Here is a 22224-nt window from a genome sequence, read left to right as displayed (position 1 = left end):
TATATACCTGTTTCCGCCATAACAAAAACCCGCAGGTATCAAGGCTGACATACAAGTGTTCAAACTACACCTCCAAAAAAATCACAACAAACAAAGAAAAACAAAAACAAACAAATACTAAAATAAAAGAAATTAAAAAAAGATTGAAAAAAGCCAAGTCAAAAGACAAAAAAAAACTATTAGCTCAAACTTGTTTTTTTTATGTTTTATTATACAACTTGAAGCTTCACCATTACTTATGTTTGATAAGACTTTTTTTAAAGAACTAATTTTTGAAATATATACCAAAAAAAACTTCATGCCTGATCCTCTGTGGAAAAAATACCGTGATACCTTGTTTGCTTCTGAAATAAAATAACTGTCATTTGGCATTTTATTAATTCGCAAAGTTCTTAAAAGAGGGACGAAAGATATCAGAAGAACGGTCAAATTCATAAATCGAAAATAAACTGACAACGCCATGGCTAAAAATGAAAAAGACAAACAGCAAACAATAATACACATGACACAACATATAAAACTAAAGAATAAGCAACACGAACCCAACCAAAAACTAGGGGGGATCTTAACATAATAGGTTAAAGATTACAAAAGTCAAAAGGTTACATCTACATATGCTATATCCTCATACACAGCAGTATTATCAATAAAAGTTCCTAGCCAATGACCTTTCTCGTCAGCTACAGTATATAAGGCGGATCTTACAATAATTTCTTAATTGGAATCCGTTACATACATTGTACAAACATGATGAAGACTGTGCTATTTTGTTTTGCTTTACTTTTTGGTAAGCAGTTGTTTTCTATTTTTACAATTTTAAATTAATATGCTAAATCAATGAGAAGGACCATAAGAATGATATTTAAAGCATCATCTTCGATGGCTAAATATTGTAAGAATTGTATAAGAGTACTATGACCCAACATTGCCAATGGGTGTCCTCTCGTAAGGAGTTTTTTCTTATACACAAACCAGTGGCGGATCCAGAACTTTTCATAGGGGCCTGGTCAGTCAGCAGCCCCCTTATGAAAATACTTTAGAATTAATGCAATATGAAGGTACCTGGTTTTTTTACAGTACTTGTTTTGTACTGAAAATTTTTGTACAGAAATAATACCAACAGTGTTCACAATATTCCATGTTTGAAATCACAACTTTAAGAGATTTGAAACAGACAAACATTCAAAATGCTTAAAATTTAACGGTGTAACCAAACATCTATAGTACTTAAATTTCAAGAACAAATCAAGTACTGTAAAATAAAAGTACAATATGTTTAAAGTAACAAAATAGTACTGAATATTAAAAGATTTCCAGTACTACATATTTTTGGTATAGATATAGTACCTATGGAAAAGTAGCTGTGTACAGGCAATACCAAACTGACGCAATAAACGTTATGGAAGAACTTATAAGACTTAATTATCGACGGCTTTCATATTTATCTGAATGCTATTTCATTGCAGTTGCGGTGTACACGAAGTCATGTCATCATCGTGACGAATGTGTCGGTCACTGTAACTTTGCGACACCAATATGCCAGAGCGGCCAGTGTATGTGTGGTGGATGCGTTCACCAACGTAAGTGATAATTACTCGAGTTTTATAAAACAAAAACACGTTGATTTTGTTGATTACAATGAGATATCTGAAATAGAATGAAATTCAAAACAGTGTGGCTGTGGCCATTGATTGACACATTAAATCCATCCATTGACGGGGACAATTTAGGTGAACGTTTGTATGTAACGACCACTGCTCACTATGTACTGTTTAAAAACACTTAAACTATGGGGTCACCAAAGGTTCTCAACACCCTAATAAAGTAATTCGAAAAATTAATCAGAAATAAGACGATGTTTTGTATTATATCAATTATATAAATCAAAACATAAAGGTTATTCCAGATTAATTTTTCGAATTATTTTATAATTAAAGGCGTTAAGAAACCTTTCGTGACCCCACAGTGTTTAAATGTCTATCGTCGTAAACAGTGGTCGTTACAGACAAACGTTCACGTAAATTGTCCCAGTCAATGGATGAATTTAATGTGTCAATCAATGGCCACAGCCACACTGTTTTGAATTTCATTCTAAATCAATGAAACAGCAACCAAAATATCCAAACAGCAAAATCTAAAAAAAAAAAAAAAAGAATATCAATGGCATTTCATGACAACACGAAAGTGTTGATAACTGGGATAGCGATGACCTGGTGGACTAAACGTACAAACAGCAGTGGAATTGGAGCAGTGGTTGGTGGTAAAAACGTATAAAACATACACAGCGTATAATTTGTTACGCTAGACTTGCATTTTTTTTAGTAAAGATCGAACTAAAACATTTAGAAGGCCAAATAAAATATAAAACCGACAGCTGATTAACATAATAAAGTAAGTTATTTATGGAATTCATAATTATAGAAGGATCAGTGTGTTCTATTCTTTAAATACCAGATATCTGCGTGCAGCCCCTGAAAGAAGTATGAGCATGTACATGCACAAATAATGCTGTTATTAAAAAATTCATACACTAAGAAAGCGACACAAGCTTCATGCAAAGTATGATTCGCTCAACATTTCGACACATCCGGTCTCGCTTCTTCTGGAGTTCAATTGATTCTCCAGTTTTGTATGGTACATAGATTTGTCTTCTTGGTCGATTTAAACATTGGTAAACTACTAGTGCTTATATCATTACAGCTTTTTATTCATATTTCCGCGTGCCATCACTCAAGTGAATGCTATACATGCGGTGATAATCACCAAGGACATTGCATTGACCATTGTTGTCATTGCTCAGTTAAATAAGAAGACAAAATTACTACGCTGCAAGTGGTTGTTTTGTTATACAGAAGAAAATAAATAAAAGCAATATTGAAAACGTTATTTTGTTCACTTATTTTACGATCACGTCTAAGTCGTCAAACATTCATACACTCCAATTGTTTTGGTAAGCAATAATTAAATACATGAACCATATCAGGAATATAACAGTTGTTATCCATTCGTTCGATGTGCTTGAGCTTTTAATTTTGCCAATGATTGAAGTCTTTCCGTTTTGAATTTTCCTAGGAGTTCAGTATGTGATTTTACTTTTAGGAACTACAGGTTTATCGTCGATTAGTAATTACCACACGCAAATATGTATGCATTAAAAGAGGAGCAAAAGATACCAGAAGGACAGTCAACTCATAGAACGAAATCAAACTGACAAAGCCAAGGCTAAAATCGAAAAAGACAAACAGACAAATAATAGTACCCATGACAAAACTAAAGAATCAGCAACACGAACCTCATTAAAAACTGGGAGTAATCTCAACATGATAGGTTAAAGATTACACAAGTCAAAAGGTTACATCTACATATTATTACAAACCCGATAAAAAGGTAGGTCATATTCATGAAAAAAGGGATTGTAGTTACGACGTAAGGAACATATCCGATATCATTTGTGAAACAGTTATTCCACAACGGTCAACCAACTCGTGATTGCGTCCGTAAAATTTACGAAGGGATGATTTCAGCTTCATCTTTTAGAACTCTTGGTTTGATAACTTCCTTGTGAGCAGCAACCCTCTTTCAAGGAAATCATGATAGGAAATACAAGCACGGGAATATTGTATCAATTGGGAGATATATACTCCGTATGCAGGCGCTGGTGGAATGTTGCTACCAAGAAACTGAAAGTTCACAATTGGGAAGCTGAAATCATCTCTTTTGTCGTAAAGTTTTGTTTTCAACCGACCCTCGTTGTTAATTCTAAATGTAAGACAAGATATGAGGCGGACTTAATTGTATCTATTGTATCCTTTATCTCTAGTTCGATTGGATAGATGCGTTCAACATAGTCACCCAATTTTTAATTATTTAGTGAGAGAACATCATCTGTATAGCGGAATGTAAAGTTAAAGGATATGGCTAACTTCTTATCTTTCTTTCCTAAGAAGTTCCTGTTTGAAGTCAGCCTCATAATAATGAAGAAACAAGTCGGTAAGAAGAGGGGCACACTTGGTTCCCATTGGAATGCCGACAGTCTGTTGAAAAAAACACGTCATCTAAACGTAACAAATAGTTTGTCAATCAAGAAATGAAGGCATCTTGAGAATGTCAGTTTCAGAGAATTTTTTGTTTGAATCAGAGTGATCCTTTACAAAGTAGGATTTAAGCCTCCCTAAGACGAGATACTTTTATCTACGTTGGCCATTCTTTTTTATGAATCAAAGTAATACCAACTCCTTCAATTTGCCTTTTAGTTTGGAATGGGGAATACTTGTGTAAAGTGTAGAAAAGTCAATGTTTGAATTCGAGATAAAAAAAAATCCGATTGATAGCCATGATTTAGCCAGGTTAAATATACCGTTTAGCAAAGACCAACATGATTTCAGCACAGGCATTGAAGGGTACCACATATAGATGTCCAGACAAATACCCGAAAACAAGATCAAATTTTGAGTTGCAGGTCAACTTTCACACACACCTATAAAGGATGTGAATGAATGGCAATACTAAGTCTCATCAAAACACACCGACTATAAGTTTTACATATCGGTATCACTTCTTTTGATGCGACTGTTATACAAGTGGCAGGTTTAGCGCTATAAAACCAGGTTCAATCCACCATTTTATACATCTGAAAATGGCAGTACCAAGTGAGGAATATGATGGTTGTTGTCGTGTCCATCGTTTGATGTGTTTAGTCTTTTGATTTTGTCATTTGATTAGAGACTTTCCGGTTTGAATTTTCCTCAGAGTTCAGTATTTTGTGATTTTACTTTTTTCTAACTTTTGTATATTAATGGAAAGTATGTTAATGTGAAATCTAACGTATGCTAATTATATATATGCGCATAAAATATGCGCACAAATCTCAGTGTGTAATTTTAAATTCTCAGTGTGTAATTTCAAATTCTCAATGTGTGTTTTTCAGTTTATTTCATCTCAGTATGTCTTTTTGAAATCTCAGTGTGTAATTTTTAATTCTCAGTGAGTAATTTTTCAATTCCCAGTGTGTGTTTTTCATTTTTCGTAATCTCAGTGCGTCTTTATGAAATCTCAGTGTGTAATTTCTTATTCTCAGTGTATGTTTTTAGGTTTTTTAATCTCAGTATGTGTTTTTTTTAAATTCTCAGTTTGTAAAATTTTCGAAAAATGTTTTAAACATAGTTTTGACGAGAATGTAAACCAAGAACCCTAACATTAACATGAAAACAGTAATGGTATCTAAAAAGGTGCTGTTATCAGTTTTTCTTGGCTATTTAATAGCATGATCGACGGACTGTAGTCCTAGAAACATGATATTTTTAATTAGTTGTTATTATATATAGTGTATTTGTGTCAAATGTTTTTCTGTGTGTAAATGTGCCTCTTCAAAGTCAGGAGCCTGTAGTTCTATGGTGGTCTTTGGTTCATGTTTGTCATATTTGTTTCTCATGAATTATTTAGTCAGCTGAGATCACCCCTAGTTTTTTGGTGGGGTTCGTGTTGTTTATTCTTTAGTTTTCTATGTTGTGTCGTGTGTGCTGTTGTTTGTTTGTCTTTTTCATTTTTAGCCATGGCGTTGTCAGTTTGTTTTAGATTTATGAGTTTGAATGTCCCTTTGGTATCTTTCGTCCCTCTTTTAGTCATGAATTAGGCCGTTAGCTTTTTTATTTAAATGTTTCCTATTTTTCATGTCGGGGTTTATAATAGCCGACCATGAATCAAATTTAAAAGATTCTTTCCTAGATATAGATATTTCGGTTTTACACGGGAAATTCCTCACTAAAATTTACGCAGAAACAAAATGTGATATTGGAATGCATCGCAATTATAACATTGTCACAGGTAGCGCGTGCAGTCAGGTCTGTTGTATGTACTTTATACTGAAACAAAATGCGATATTGGAATGCATCGCAATTATAACATTATCACAGGTAGCGCGTGCAGTCATGTCTGTTGTATTTTATACAGAAATAAAATGTGATATTGGAATGCATCGCAATTGTCGTCTGACAATCAAAAATAAGGATTCAAATGAAGCATACAAACTATTCAAAACATTTACAAAATTTTTCATCGGTACAAGGACATCATTCTTTGATATAATATAACGTGCAGACATCTTATATGTTCAGAAATTTCACATTCAATCGTTTATGGTAATATTCTATACAAAGCACAAACATTTACATCAAAGGCCAAATAATCCTTTAAGCATACTTATTTAGACGAGATTTGGTTACGGTGCTGTTGTCGGGTCATTAAAAATGGCATGTTTCGGAATTAGTATTGAGGTTCGGAGCTGGCATGTCAATTAACTGCTAGTAGTCTGATGTTATTTATGTATTATTGTCATTTTGTTTATTTTCTTTGGTTACATTTTCTGACATCAGACTCGGATGAATTTTAATGTGCGTATTGTAAAATTTGTTATGCGTTTCCCTTCTGCATTGGCTAGAGGTATAGGGGAGGGTTGAGATCTCACAAACATGTTTAACCCCGCCGCATTTTTGCGCCTGTCCCAAGTCAGGAGTCTCTGGCCTTTGTTAGTCTTGTATTATTTTAACTTTTAGTTTCTTATGTACATTTTGGAGTTTAGTATGATGTTCATTATCACTGAACCAGTATATATTCGTTTAGGGGCCAGCTGAAGGACGTCTCCGGGTGCGAGAATTTCTCGTTGAAGACCCGTTGGTGACCTTCTGCTGTTGTCTGCTCTATGGTCGGGTTGTTGTCTCTTTGGCACATTCCCCATTTCCATTCTCAATTTTATTGGCATGATACGGGTTATTTTCATCTCGTACATCTTATACCTGTATGATACTAAACCCCTAACGAGAGGGGTTGAGAGTTATTTTCATATAATGAAGACATAATCTGTCTATCAGTTTAATTGAGGTATGGAGGTGTCATGTCAGTAACTGTTAGTAGTCCTTTTATAATTTATGTTGATCATTTGCATATTGTTTAGTTTCTTTTGTTACCAATTCTAACAAATTTAAACTGAGATTGTGCGAATTACAGAGATTTCACAATGCACGTAAAACCCTGCTTTTTTAGGACTATTGCCTTTGTTAGTCTAGTATGATGTTTAAATTTTGGTTTCGTAAATAGAAGCAAGATAAATCCCGCTTCCGGACGTGGGATTTTCTTCCTTTTTTTGAAGACTCACCCTTTGATGGCCTAGCTTGGGCTATTTTCTGCTATTTTGTGACACATTCTCTGTTTCCATTCTCAATTCTATTTTATTGAATGTATTTTTATTTGCAGTTGTTGTTTCGATGAAGTCATGACATCATCGTGACGAATGTGACGATTTCTGTAACTTTGCAACACAGTTATGTCAGTGGGGTCAATGCGCATGTGGTGCATGCACTCACCAACGTAAGTAGGATAACACTATGTAAATTATCTTTGTGTTTATAGTTTTATTCATAAAAAATATTATTTTTCACATCTGAATGTTTTTACAAGTCCATATTTTGATACATTCTCAAAAATTGGGAACAAACGGATTTGGGATTCACAACACTTTAACGGTTTAGAAGCCCCTTTTTTCCACCCAAATGAAAACAAGCGAAAAAATGTGTGACTCAACTGTTGTTCAAACTGCATGTAACATGTTATTTTCAGATTTGCAAGAATAATACCAAAAATCACATTTGTATGTATGAGGAAAGAACCAAATGATAGACGGTTGATATGAAATAAGATACTATTACTCTCCTACTGGAATATTTTCAGAAGTAAACTCATTGGTAAAAGGATGAAGGTATTCAAGGAATAAACATTTATAGCTAACACATATACATGCTTCTGTGACGATTCCTTGTAGCTTTCAATTTGTATTTCAGCTTGCCACCACGTAGCTGACTGCCTCACGTGTTCAGATGGTCACCAAGGACATTGCATTAATCATTGTTGTCATTGCAGTATCTAATTAAAAATATCCCTACGAGTTTTATGTCATATGAAAGGATAAAAAAAACAAGGACACACGTCCATAGGCCATCATGACCCTATCGCGCCATCCTATTTTCCGTGAAATCGGAATAGAATCTGTCATACAATTACCAATGTTAACTGCGTCACTGATGAGTCTTATGTAGACGAAAATTATGCGCGTCTGGCGTATTAAATTATAATCCTGGTACCTTTGATAACTATTCGCAATGTAGAAGTTTTCTAATGTTCAAATTCATGGGATTAAAGCCTCATGGCGAACTACATTGTACACAAACCAAAAAAACCGTAACAAGCAAATGTGCAAATTCCCCACTATCACGTACATTTCTATTTATAGTGAACTGTATTATTGGGGTTAACACCGAAATTTGACATTTAATTTTTCAAAGTTCACATTATACGAGCAAAATCAAAAGATTGATATAGGATACAAAAAAATCACAAAGTAAGGGGATGGATTACAAAATTTTGAATTTTTTGAAATACTAAGGCTTTTCTATCTCAGGCATAGATTACCTTAGCTGTATTGGCAACACTTTTAGGTAACTGTTTACAAAATTTTGAATTTTTTGAAATACTAAGGCTGTTCTATCTAAGACATAGATTATTTTAGCTGTATTTGGCAACACTTCTAGGAATTTTGGATCTCAATGCTCTTCAACTTCGTACTTTATTTGGCTTTTTTTCTCTTTTTTTTTCTTTTTTCTTTTTTTAAATTTTTTGGATTCGAGCGTCACTGATGAGTCTTTTGTAGACAAAACGCGCGTCTGGCGTATATATACAATTTAGTCCTGGTATCTATGATGAGTTTATTTACAACCACTGGGTCGATGCCACTGCTGATGGAGATTTATTTCCCCGAGGGTATCACAAGCCCAGTAGTCATCACTTTTTGTGCTGACATGAATTATCATTGATATTGTTATATATTTATATATTAACTGTTTACAAAATTTTGAATTTTTTGAAATACTTAGGCTTTTCTACATAAGGCATAGATTCATTAGCTGTATTTGGCAACACTTTTAGGAACTTCGGATCTCAATGCTCTTCAATTTCATACTTTATTTGGCTTTTTTTCATTTTTTTTTTTTTTTTTTTTTTTTAGATTTGAACGTCACTTATGAGTCTTTTGTAGACGAAACGCGCGTCTGGCGTATATATAAAATTTAGTCCTGGTATCTATGATGAGTTTATTTACCTACTGGCAGCAAGTTTTTGAATGTCACATTGATTTTTTTCTGATGAAAGAAATATTTATGAAAGTTATGTCTTAAATATGTTTTTGGAACTTTCAAGTAAATAGAACGTAGTAAATGATACAGGAGTCATTATTTGTAACAAAAACCTCATCAACGATACATACGCTTTAAATAAAGTATACCAGATAGGAGTTTCTTCTGCATTACACTTATTAGTGGCGCTCTATTCAAATCAAATAGAGTGTTACAACCCACCAGAAACGGAAAATCCAGAAAAGTAGAATGCATCATAACATTCGTGTCATTGCAACCATTATTAAATGACAATCTGCCGTTTCAGAATCTCAAGTGATGCATTCTAGGTAATATTTTCAAAAATGTACACCAAAACGTCGTGATTGGTTAAAAACGTCCAAAACAATGGAAATTCAACCAAAGTCGTGACGTTATTTTCATTTTGGGGAAAATGTACAAATATAATACAATATTAAAGCCTTCCTCTAGATGGGACGGTCTGCCCTACAAGCTATTGTGGCTGGTACAGTCTGTTACTACCAGTCGGTGTGGTCTGGTACAGCCTGATACTACCAGACAGTGCAAATAATTGCAGTCTGTCCCCCGTATGGGACAGTTTGCTTTGCCAACTTCGATCCTATGTTAGACCAACTTGTAGCCAGTGCAAGTTGTCCCCAGTTAAAGTTGTCCTCAACTATATCACTTACAGCTCTGTAACGTGCTATTCTTGTACACTGGTCTTCTAAATAAGAATATTGACCGAACCCGAATTCTTATCCTCATCCATTTAAATACACAAGGGCGAATACACTATTTTCTGGATATGGGTGTTCTCTAAATGTTCGGCATACTGAACAAAATAATCCCTCACTAACACCTCCATACCCTTGGACCACTGGCGGATCTAGAAATTTTCAAAAGTGGGGGCCCACTGACAGCTTAAGGGGCGGCGCTCCAGTCACGCTTCAGTAATTCCCTATATAAGCAACCAAATTTGTTTCCAAAAAGGGGGGCCCGGGCCCCCTGCCCCCCTAAATCCGCCTCTGTGGACTCAACCACCGACTTTCCCTCAAAACTTCTAAATCAAGATAACGCTTGCTCACTCGTACAACATGATTTCTCTTGTTTATAAATTATAACAACGACCAATAAACATTACAATTTCTGTGTGTGTTACGTTTCGGTGTTATGTCGTTGTTCTCCTCTTATATTTAATGCGTTTCCCTCGGTTTTAGTTTGTTACCCCGATTTTGTTTTTTGTCCCTGGATTTATGAGTTTTGAACAGCGGTATACTACTGTTGCCTTTATTTACAATACAGATCAACATGCATTTGGCTCGATAATTAAAGAATACAATCATCATAGAGAATATATAAATCATATAGAATTAGAAGAGACGGATCATTACATGGACACTTCAGTCATTCCAGGATTTGCGCCACATATCTATTTAACAATGAATTTATTCATATAGGATTTTGTAAATCGCTCTGTACATGCCAATAGTGTGCAACTAGAAAAGAGCAGGTTCAACATTGACAGAAGTATATATTAAAAGAGGGGCGTAAAGGGAGGGTATCTACACGGAAGAACGCGAAATAAAATTGCCATTTCACGATGAACGAACAATTGAAAATTCCCTGCACGTAATTATCTTTTTACTGATTTTACGAAACACGGCGAATAACGAACCCTTTTCACGGCTGCACGTGGAATAAAAATGGGAAAACACGTTGCACGAAAATAACCCTTTACCACCCTCTTTAAAAAAAACCACAGATGACTATACCAGTCAATAAATAGTTTCAAACTAAGTTTCAAAGGGAAAGAACTATGTGAACGAACTTTTGATGTGTTCTACACGAGCACACAGCTATATTTTGTGAAATCAATCAGACTTCGGAATTCGGATCACATGTTCATTGAAGATTTATAGTTTAATGCTTAGAAGACAGAACATAAGAGAACCAACGGATTATTCAGTCAAAGTTTGATGACTAACTAACAATGCCATTGCAAAAATAAAACCCGAAAACAACCAAAACACAATAACAGTATACAAAACATAACATTGAAAACTTTAGACTGATCGATTGTACACACATCTAGTGCTTCTTATGGTTTAATACTTCAGAAATAATTCCAGATTCACAGCAATGATTCTAAAACTCACTGTATACTTTTTAAATTGAAATCTTTTCTTTTCTATGACGTTTGATTACGGACTTTCCGTTTTGAATTTTACTCGGAGTTCAGTATTTTTGTGATTTTTCTTGTTTCTTTACAGTGAACTGTCCTTACAACCGGTAGTTCTATTTTATCCGCGTTATATACACCGACCTTTCTCACGTGGGCGTCGAACCAGTAAGAAAAATGGTACACAATAAATAATAAGATGAGGGTTAGTGTCCCAAGAGTGTAGGAATTAGAGGCCAAAAAAGGGCCTAAATAAACATTTTTCTAGTTTCCGTGTGTGTTACATTTTAATGTTGTGTCGTCATTCTCCTCTTATATTTAATGCGTTTCCCACGGTTTTGGTTTGTTACCCGGATTTGCTTTTTTCTGTCGATTTATGAGTTTTGAACATCGGTAGACTACTAATATCTTTATGTATTGTCTTGAGGTGATAAGCCGTAAATTTATTTTCAAAAGTTACTAAGTAAGAAATATTAATTTTAGCAATGATTATGTATTTTTGTTGTTGCTATTTTAAGATGTATTTAAATGGGTAATTACGGTACCTACAGAACAACCATTATTTCTAGTTTATTCTGCACAATGACGATCACTAAGACGCTTGATGAACGTAAATAGTGCAGGGATACAGGCGATCCCCTATATCTGGTAAATGACGTCTTAAAAGCGCATAATTGACGAGTTTTTTCCGGTGACGGATGAACTCGAAAGTGGTCTATTGGTTGGCAGGATGGGTCATTGGACATATCTTCAACTAGAGACCCAATTGATGATTGTGGCCAAGTTTGGTTCTGTGGAATTTAATGAAATATTGGAAAACAAACCAACATACGGTCTCCAACAAGATTATTAGAGAATGAACATAAATAGAAATTTATTTATGATTTGATTTGTGCAAAACTGTTTCTTTCAATATTCCGTTTTGTTTAGCAATATAACAACATAAATGTTACCAATTTTATGCACCAGAAGCGCATTTAAATACCCTCGGATGTGACGAAACGTTCATCAACTATGATAGCGTCTCAGTTTTTGTCAAGTAGGTTGTAAATTTCAACTACTATTAACAGGGAGTTTCAGAAAAAAAGAACATCAATAACACGAAAGTGCTGATTGCTTGGATGATGATGATACACTCGTGACAAAACTTTCAACAGCAGTAGTAGTTGGATATAAAAATTATAAACGATATATAATGTATAAACTGATACATCCGATTCTCAAGAAGTTTTGATTCTCCAGTGTTGGTTGTTACCTTGATGTGTCTTCGTGGTCGATTTAAACATTGTTAAACTGATTTTGCTTATACTAATGGAGCTTTTGCTTTATATTTCAGCTTGCCATCACTCAAGTGAATGACTCTTTTGTGATGATAATCACACAGGACATTGCGTTGACCATTGTTGTCATTGCTCAGTTAAATAAAAAAAATCTTCTACTCTGCAAGTGATTGTTCTTGTCATGCCTAAAAAAACAACAAATAAAAGTAATATTGTAAACGTATTTTTTTCTATTATTTTGCGGTAAAATCTTAGATGTGAACATATCGTCGCCAATATACATACACGCTAACTGTAATGGAAAGGACTGATATTGATAGGATATGCAAATTTATCGTTGGTACACCAATTTAAACCAATGCAAAATGTTATACATTAAACGAGGTTTGTTTGTTGTTGTTTGTTTTTATAGTGATTAAGATTATGATATAGAATGTTTACTGCTGTACCCAAATTTTTGTCATGTTTACCTATAATGTTTGTTTGTTTTGTTCACACATTGTTGTCATCATGGTAAATATGCGACTGTCATAAAAGTGAGAGGTTAAGCTAACTTCAAACCTGATTTAATCCACCATTTTCTACATAAGCGGGAATATGACAAATGTTTTCCATTCATTTGTTTGGTGTGTTTAAGCTTTTAATTTTGCCTTTAGAAAAATGACTTAGCGCTTCGAATTTACTTCGAGTTTGGTATTTTTGTTACAAGTATTTCAATTTCTAATGTCAAAAGTTGGTATTTCTCTCAGAGAACTAAAGCTTCCTCTATCTAAACATGTTAATAAACATCTTGATAACAAATTATATTTCTAGAAAGTCTTCAAAAAACTTAAGGAAATGTCGTGAAACAATAAAATGTTAATATTAAATCCATTACGCCCTAAGTGACAATTTCACAAAAATTTTGTATTCTATAAAGATAACTAATCAATTTAAAAGCTCAAAATCTTTGAGTTACTTCTCTGTGAAAAAGTCATTTAGAATGTAGAAGAATCCATCCTGTTAACATCGACACGTGTACAGATGCACCCTAGATGTAAAAAGATGTTTGAACTGGGGAAAACGACATACTCAAAGTTACGCATAACAATCACAACGAAAACAATACAACTAATAATCGAAAACAGCTGCAAAATATTCAAACGTACCGGTAACATTTATTTGTCAAACTTACTCCTCAAACTTACGTAGATGGTTTGGAATGCAGATAAGTTCGCAACTGCGAGGGAGTAAACAAAATACCGGTTAATTTTATATATGACTATCAAATGTTGACAAAGATTGTACGCTTGTCGAAACATTTACAACACCCTCAAGAGTTGGAACTCAAGATTGGTCTTTCGAAAACATCCAGTTAATTTAAGATAGAAAATCCTATTGATAAGCATGATTTGTCCAAGTTGATTATTCATACCGGTAGCAATTACAAAAAGGTCATCAGCGCGAGAAACCGAAGGTTATGACTTATAGATGTCAAAACATACACCGACAACATGATCAGAATGGTGATCACGGTTAACTACCACTTACCTGGAAGCATGCGAATGAAATGCCGATATAAAGTTCTTATCAAAACACACCTTCTGATAGTCTTACAGAACAGTATATAAATATAAATGGAAAGAATGGATACTGTAACTATTATTACAAGAACTCAATATTTCAAATGAAGCACAAAATTGGTTAATATGTGAAGACAAATTCAAAGTACGTACAAAATGGCTTTCTGTCAAACTCTCATTAATCGAAAAGGGGGTTGTTAATTTGGGGTATTTTGATCTATCAAAAAGTGTCCTAACAATGCAAGGGTATACAAAAAAGAATAAAAAATTAAGGACATTTTGCAAAATAGAAAAAAATACTACAACTTAAACAAGGAACATAAAATTAAAAAGGACCGCACAAACTGCATTCCAAAAGGTGCTTTTATCAAATGTCTCATGGCACGATTGATGGACTAGTGACTGATGAACTCGGATAGAGAGTTGTCTCATTGGCAGTCATACCACATCTTCTTATATCTATAGTAGATCAAACGAAACAGTCTGCTACCATGTTGCCGTTTATAACGCAACGAAAACTGTAAAGTCTCAGTCACATGTGAAATTCAGTACATAGCATTACTAATAGAAAGATCAAAAGCAATACTCTTTTTTTTAGAAATGCAATAAAATTGATATGGTAAAATATACTATTCGGATATTTTTTGTTGCACTTTAGTGTTGCTATTATTTCTTTGTTTTCCTCTTATAGTTGATGTGTTTCCCTCGGTGTCAGTTTGTAACCGTGATTCGTTTTCTCTTAATCGAACAGCGGTATTCGTCTTTGCCTTTATTTTCTGCCATTGCATTGCCACTTCATTTTCGACTTATAAATGTGAACGTCCATTTAAGGAAAATGAAAGTTGTCATCCATTCTTTTGGTGCGTTTGAGCTTTTGATTTCTCCTTTTGATTACGGAATTTCCGTTTTGGATTACTACGAGTTCCGTATTTTTCTTTTATACTTTGTGGTATCATTCGTCTCTCTTTTGTGGCATTGGTAATTAATCCCTGTTGATGTTGTACAGATCGCTTTTGGAAGACTTTTACTACAGGAAAAGATAACCATAGTTTAATCTTAGATGCATGATTTTTTTATTAGTTGTAAGTGGCTTTGAACTAGCTGTCAGATAACTGCGAGTACTCTCAGATCTGTTCATTGTGTCTTTTTGTGTCGGGATGTATAAGTACCTGGTCACGTCCACTTGTATTTTTTGTCCATCTGATGAGTTAAGCCTTTTTCAACTGATTTTTACAGTTCGTTCTTATATTGTACTGTTATACCACTGTCCCAGGTAAGGGGGACTGAGGGTTGGGATCCCGCTAACATGTTTAACACCGCCATATTATTTATGTATGTAGTTATCAAAAGTATCAGGATTATAATACCACATCTTCTTTTTTATATAACTGTTAATTGGGAGTTTATATCATACAACAACCTTGTCAAAACCTTATGGGTCCTCAATGCTATTTAAAATTTGGTATTTTCAAATGTTTTTATTAGACCGTCAATAATGAGTCTCTTCTGTCAAAACGCGCGTCTTGTATACAAACAATTAGGTCTGGTATCTGTGATGTATAGTATAAGGTGAAATGTATTTATAGTAAGGAAACGACCATCTCTTCATTAATGTTGTTTTAGGTACACACAACATTCCTCAAATCCGGCAAATCAGTTGGAAGATAAATGCATTGAATGCAAGGTATAGAAACAAAAAATGTAATGGACAATATGCCGCTTGGTTTAGAGTTCATAGCTGAGAATTGTTCTGAATAGTCTAGAATAAGATTCGAAAGACATAACTACTACAAAATTCCAATATACATCATCATTGTTCATAGTCAAATCTACTACTTTACTGTTGTACCCACAAGCAGTTTTAAGTGGAAAAAGACAAATCTGATACCAGTTTGAAGGCACAGACATTGTATACAAAGATCATTTAAAGGTATATACTGACATCTCAAATGCTCCAGCTTCGTGAAAATTGTTTTCCACTTTTAAAGCACAATATGGTAGCATTCGCAATCTCGACATGTTCACACTTATACTTCGATTTTTTTTTCATCAATGGTCATATCAGTACCAGAATATATGACAAACGAGATGATTTTAATTATGAAATTATAAGTTCCATCCACCTTAGCAGCAATATACTAACTTTAACTGAAAATAAAACACACATTTTCCAACTCATTCGGTATTCAAGAGCAGCTTGCATCTGCTACTCAAGACTTTATAAACATTCACCAGTGTCTAAACAGAAAGTTGATGAACCAGGATTATGTCAAAGAACGTCTAGTCCTTTTTCTTAAAGTTCATAGGAAGATATCAAGATCTGGTTGATAACTACTCCGTATCAACTTCACAAATAGTACATGATGGTCTTGGTGTATATAATTCTAGGTACTAACATTGTTTATCACCAAAATAACTTATAGTTATAGTGGGTTTTTTATTGTCTTTGTATATTTTTACCTTAACTATTTAGTCCATTTTTGCATTGTAGTTTTTTTTTTTTGTTGCACTTCAGTGTTCTGTTGTTTCGTTGTTTTTTTCTTATAGATAATGTGTTTCCTTTGGTTTTAGTTTGTTACATTGATTTTTTTTCTCATTCGATTTAAAACTTTTGAACAGCAGTATCTACTGTTTTGGTTTATTTGGTATATACTTTTGGCGTGACTATGTATTTATTCATAGTACCATTTTGTTATTAATCCATGGTCCTTTATGTAATGTATACTTGTCTGAGTTTCGTTTTGGCTATCATTCCCCGAGAATATAATCCGCTAAGTAGTCAGTATCGCATGATTTTTGTTTTGTGTGTTGCATTTTAATGTCGTGTCGTTGTTCTCCTCTTATATTTAATGCGTTTCCTTCAGTTTTAGTTTGTTACCCCGATTTTGTTTTTTGTCCATAGATTTACGAGTTTTGAACAGCGGTATACTACTAATGCCTTTATTTATAACAAACCTTTCTAAAATTGCTTGTTCATTATAGAAACTATAGAAACTTTCCGAAAGAGTAACACCCATTTTACTTGCTAAGATGCTCAATGCGTCCATGGACATCATATAGAGATTACCAAGGTGATATATTCAATCTATTCTATTTGTCAGCCAGTCTTTCAGTAACAGAAACAGTTCCTTTGCAATAGTAAAATATATTGGTTCAAAAGAAAAGTCAAAAGATTAAATCTTGATCTGCCAATACATCAGTAAACTATCAATGAGGTTAATGTGTCAACTAAATTCACTCCCTGTATGGACATGGTAGATAAAACTAGATTATCAATTTGGCGTCAAATTCTGTACTGGAATCAGTAAACATACAAGCATGATAAAGTCTGTTTTATTTATTTTTTCATTACTTTTTGGTAAGCTGTTATTTATTTTATTTTTTAAAACAGTTAGTATAATTTGCCAGCATTTAGGAAAACACAATTACAATATAAAATCTATAAAATTCTAAAAACTCGAAACGATTGAGAAACAACAAGGGCAATTGCATAAATATCTATAAACATTTTGAAAATTTCTATAAAATTAGCGAACTGTCTTGTACTAAATGGCTACAGGCAGCATATCTCCTGGGTCTAAATGACGATATAATATCTAATAATTGGTATAGATATGATTATTGTTGATAAAAGATCAATCAATTTATGTAATAGAATTGAGATTGGAAATAGGGAATGTTTCAAAGACAACAACACGAAAAAAAGCAGAAAACAGCCGCGAAGGCCACCAATGGGTCTTCAACATAACGACAAAATCCTGCACCCGGAGGTGGTTTCAGCTGACCCCTAAACAAAAAGGTGTTCTTCAGAAATGTAGTTCAGTGAAAACAGATGCCATAATTAACTTCAAAACATATAAATGAACTAAAATTAAAAATCACACAAGTCTAAATACATCACAGTTTAAAGCCTCTTCTGAACATTCGAAGGTCCCTACTATGTATTGGTCATGTCTGTGTTGGCGTTTGTTTTTGTAGCGTGTCGGTGTTTCTGTTGTCCCGACTCCTTTTATAAATGATGTGTTTCCATCAGTTTTTGTTTATGATCCAACTTGATTTATGGCTATTGAACAGCGGTTTACTCATACTGTCTTTATTCACATAAACTGCACAAAAAAAAAACCAGTATAATATTGTTTCATCTCGGTGTCGAGTAAGTGTTCTACAACTAATCTTTCGATGCTTTTGACTAGTTCCTAGATTTAAATATTTCAGTTTTACACGGCAAATTTTACGACAGTAGGAACTGTGAATTTTTTGTTTTTAATTCAACGACTGTCGATATTATCTTGATAATATCTATTGAAAAACAAATCAAGAATCTAAATATCCAGCCGAGATTTTTCTAAAATAAATTTCATTTACTATGGCTTAATTCTAAAAATGTGCGTACGATCACCAGGGATGGGGTCGATTACTTTAAAATGTAATCGATTAAATTACAATTACTTTGCTAATAAAAATGTAATCAATTACATTACAATTACGCCCTTTTTCATATGTAATCGATTACATTAGATTACTTATGATTACATTGTATATTGCAATATCAAAGTGTTTTTTATAATTTTTTATCCTCACAAAAAAGCTAATTTTGGTGATATTTTTAAAAGCCTTAAATTATTCATCTTAATTAAAAGAATTTATAGACAAGTACAGAGTAACATGTGTAATTTGATAAAATAGCTATAACAGACAAGTGCATGTCCTTTCTCTATGTAAAAGATATAATTTTATTTTTTTTCTACAAATTTTAACCAACTGCCTAATTAACAAAAAACCGGAACAAATAAGGAAAAATTAATCAAGTATAGTTTTATTGTCTGTTGGGACATAATTGACACATCTATTAATGTTTTTACAGGTGTTAATCATTACTTTCATTTTTTTTTACAAACAATAGATGAGCTCGGGTATTAACATTTTATTATCTTATTAACAATATCAATAAAGTTAGAAATGGTTGATTGTCATTATTTGTTTGAAAAATTTTAATACTTGATCTAATTAATAATTATTGTCAGGTGAAAGCACATAACAGTTTAGTAACTTAGGAAAGTATATACATTTCTCCTTAAATTAAGAAACAGTTTATTTTAATAAAATATATTTTGTACTAATGAAACTTCTGAGGTCACCTGTTGTTTAATATGCATATTGTTTGCAATATTATGCCATATGTATACACTGTACATGTACTTGTTTGTACTGATGAGCCGTAAGGCTCAAAGTAAATAAAGAATAAAAATTAGAAAGCACATATTATACACGAAATTATGGAAAACAAAATTTATTCAATTTGTCAATAAATGAAATCTGGTTTTAAATTCCATTTTGAATTAAGTGAGCTCATATATTTATGTCGACCATCAAAGTAAAATTGGAACTAAATGTTTTCTGCATTTGAATTTCAATGTAGTTAAGTAAAAATATTGGTTAAACTTATATGAAATTGGAGTTAATATCAGAAGTTTTCAATCAAGGAAAAAAATGCTTTCAAGGCATTTTCTTGTATCATAAGAGCTCAATCTCACAACAAAATATTGGAGAGGCAATTTCCTTTAGTAAACTGTTAACAAAATAAAACACTTGGTTATACAAATTTGTTATATAGTTATTAGATAATACAATTTATCACATTAAACAAGGTCCCATTATTGTGAATACCAGTTTCATGATTTTTCATTCAAGCTTTACATTTTCTTATTTTCATATTGTCTATCAAAAACTATTGTCATATATATACAAGATTTGTAATCAGCAAGTAATCATATGAATGTAATCTTAAAGTAATCTAAAAGTAATCATGATTACACCTGTTTTTTGCAATGTAATCGATTACATTATGATTACTTGTAATCAGAAATGGCATGATTACTGATTACATATGATTACACTGCAAAATGTAATCGATTACAGCTGATTATGATTACTGATTACGATTACCCCATACCTGACGATCACTGAACACTTTTACAACCATTTGAAATTATAAAAGGAAGCATTCCATTCTTATAATCACATGACATGCTGCTTCAATAAAAAAAATCTGAACGTTAAGGAAAACTCATAACGGCAAGTCCTTTATCAACTGGCAAAATTAAAAAAAATGTAAAAAATGGTGAATTAAACCTGGTTTTATATAATTCCGTTATTTTGACAACAATGTATGATCATGTATGACCAATCCAAAGAGACATGATAGTTTAAGAAGAGTGACAAATTTGGGGCACAGAAGTCAATAAACAGAAATTAAAATAATTTCAATCTTTTAATGTGTGTTTTTTATTCTTTGTTTTGACATTGTCAAGGGTAACACGTGCAGTCATAGCTAGTTGCATTATCAACGGGAATAGAAATATGGTTTTGGAGAACCTCGCAATTGCATTCAGCCAATCAAAGTTACAGGTTCAAATGAAACATATATGACATGTAGTTATAAGCTTTATTTTCATTGGCAGTTGTTGCGTCCATGAAGTCATGCCATCATCGTACCGAATGTGACGGGTTCTGCCAAGTTGGTACACAGTTATGTCAGTGGGGGCATTGCGCTTGTGGAAGATGCACTCACCAAGGTAAGTTTTATAAAATATGCGTTCAGGATATACACAAAAAACCATTTATTATGTGAGAGGGACAAAAATGTAACAAAATAATTACTAAATAAAATTGCTTTCAATTTGCATGCATATTGTATTTTCATCAATTTTACGAACAAAAACATTTTTGATATATATGAGAGAGTATTATAACAATTGTGAGGTACTCAGATGTCTTTTTTGTTTGTTTGTTTGTTTGTATACAAATGTCTAGTGCTACCAGTTACAATGTTAATAGTAAGGTACCAGGATTATAATTTAGTACGCCAGACGCGCGTTTCGTCTTCATAAGACTCATAAGTGACGCTCATATCAAAATATCTATAAAGCCAAACAATTACAAAGTTGAAGAGCATTGAGGATCCAAAATTCCAAAAAGTTGTACCAAATACGGCTAAGGTAATCTATGCCTGGGATAAGAAAATCCTTAGTTTTTCGAAAAATTCAAATTTTTGTAACAGGAAATTTATTTAAATGACCACATTATTGATATTCATGTCAACACCGAAGTGTTGACTACTGGGCTGGTGATACCCTCGGGGACGAAACGTCCACCAGCAGTGGTATCGACATTATATGTGGCAACATATAACATCAACTGACTTATATACACCATTCTAATGCAACATCGTTTGTAACGTTCATTTTGATTGGATAACGTCAAAAAATTTCATGGCATCAATTCACATTTGATACTCTGAACAAGTACGCGCAAGCACAGACGGAGTATGACAGATTTTAAACTATGTTCTAACCTTGTTTTTTGTTAGTTTCATTATAATGGAGACAACAATATTGTATTTTGAGCTCCAATTGGTGATTTAATGCCGACGGAGCCTAAAATACAATACAGATATCTCCTACATATATGATGTTGTACAGACACATTGCAACCTTTTGTTTATATTTCAGCGTGCCACTACGTAGCTGACTGCCTCACGTGTTCGGATGGTCATTCTGGACATTGCATTGACCATTGTTGTCATTGCAGTATCGTTTAAGAAACATTAGAAGATTGTTAATACATATTAAAGGATAGAAAAATTAAGATATAAATCAGAATATATATATATACTCATGTCAATTCATTACATACTATACACATGGAAATAAGTATTGCAACACGAAATTGAAATTCAAATTAAAATACACTCTTTATTTTTTTGTGATATAATTTATTGAAATAGAACTAGTTAAACATTTTTAAATATCAACTGAGTTTAATCAATAAATATCGACTCGATAAGTTCCTATCTGCACATGCAGCTACTGTACTCGTAAACAATAAAACAATTGTTTTTATCCTCATTGATTTCAACACTTTAAATAACCAAGTTTATAAAGGTATGTGATTGACACCTTGTAATTGGTCATCCACAACTCATAACTGCAGCATGATGGCAGATAATCAGCATGAGAGAAGCA

The 22224-nt window shown here is 33.1% G+C and overlaps 1 long non-coding RNA gene across 1 annotated transcript; it reads left to right on the top strand.

Moving 5' to 3' along the window:
* Positions 1–740: 740 nt before the first annotated feature.
* On the top strand, positions 741–12716 carry LOC139514782 (uncharacterized). The gene is made up of 3 exons (XR_011662698.1): positions 741–787; positions 1467–1580; positions 12695–12716. It is a non-coding gene; the product is annotated as an uncharacterized lncRNA (long non-coding RNA).
* The last annotated feature ends 9508 nt before the right edge of the window (positions 12717–22224 follow it).

This window comes from Mytilus edulis, chromosome 3 (genome assembly GCF_963676685.1).
Source record: "Mytilus edulis chromosome 3, xbMytEdul2.2, whole genome shotgun sequence".
NCBI classification, from domain to species: Eukaryota; Metazoa; Mollusca; class Bivalvia; order Mytilida; family Mytilidae; genus Mytilus; species Mytilus edulis.
The sequence above is the reverse complement of the archived record's forward strand: the minus strand, read 5'-3'. Positions and strand labels throughout refer to the sequence as shown.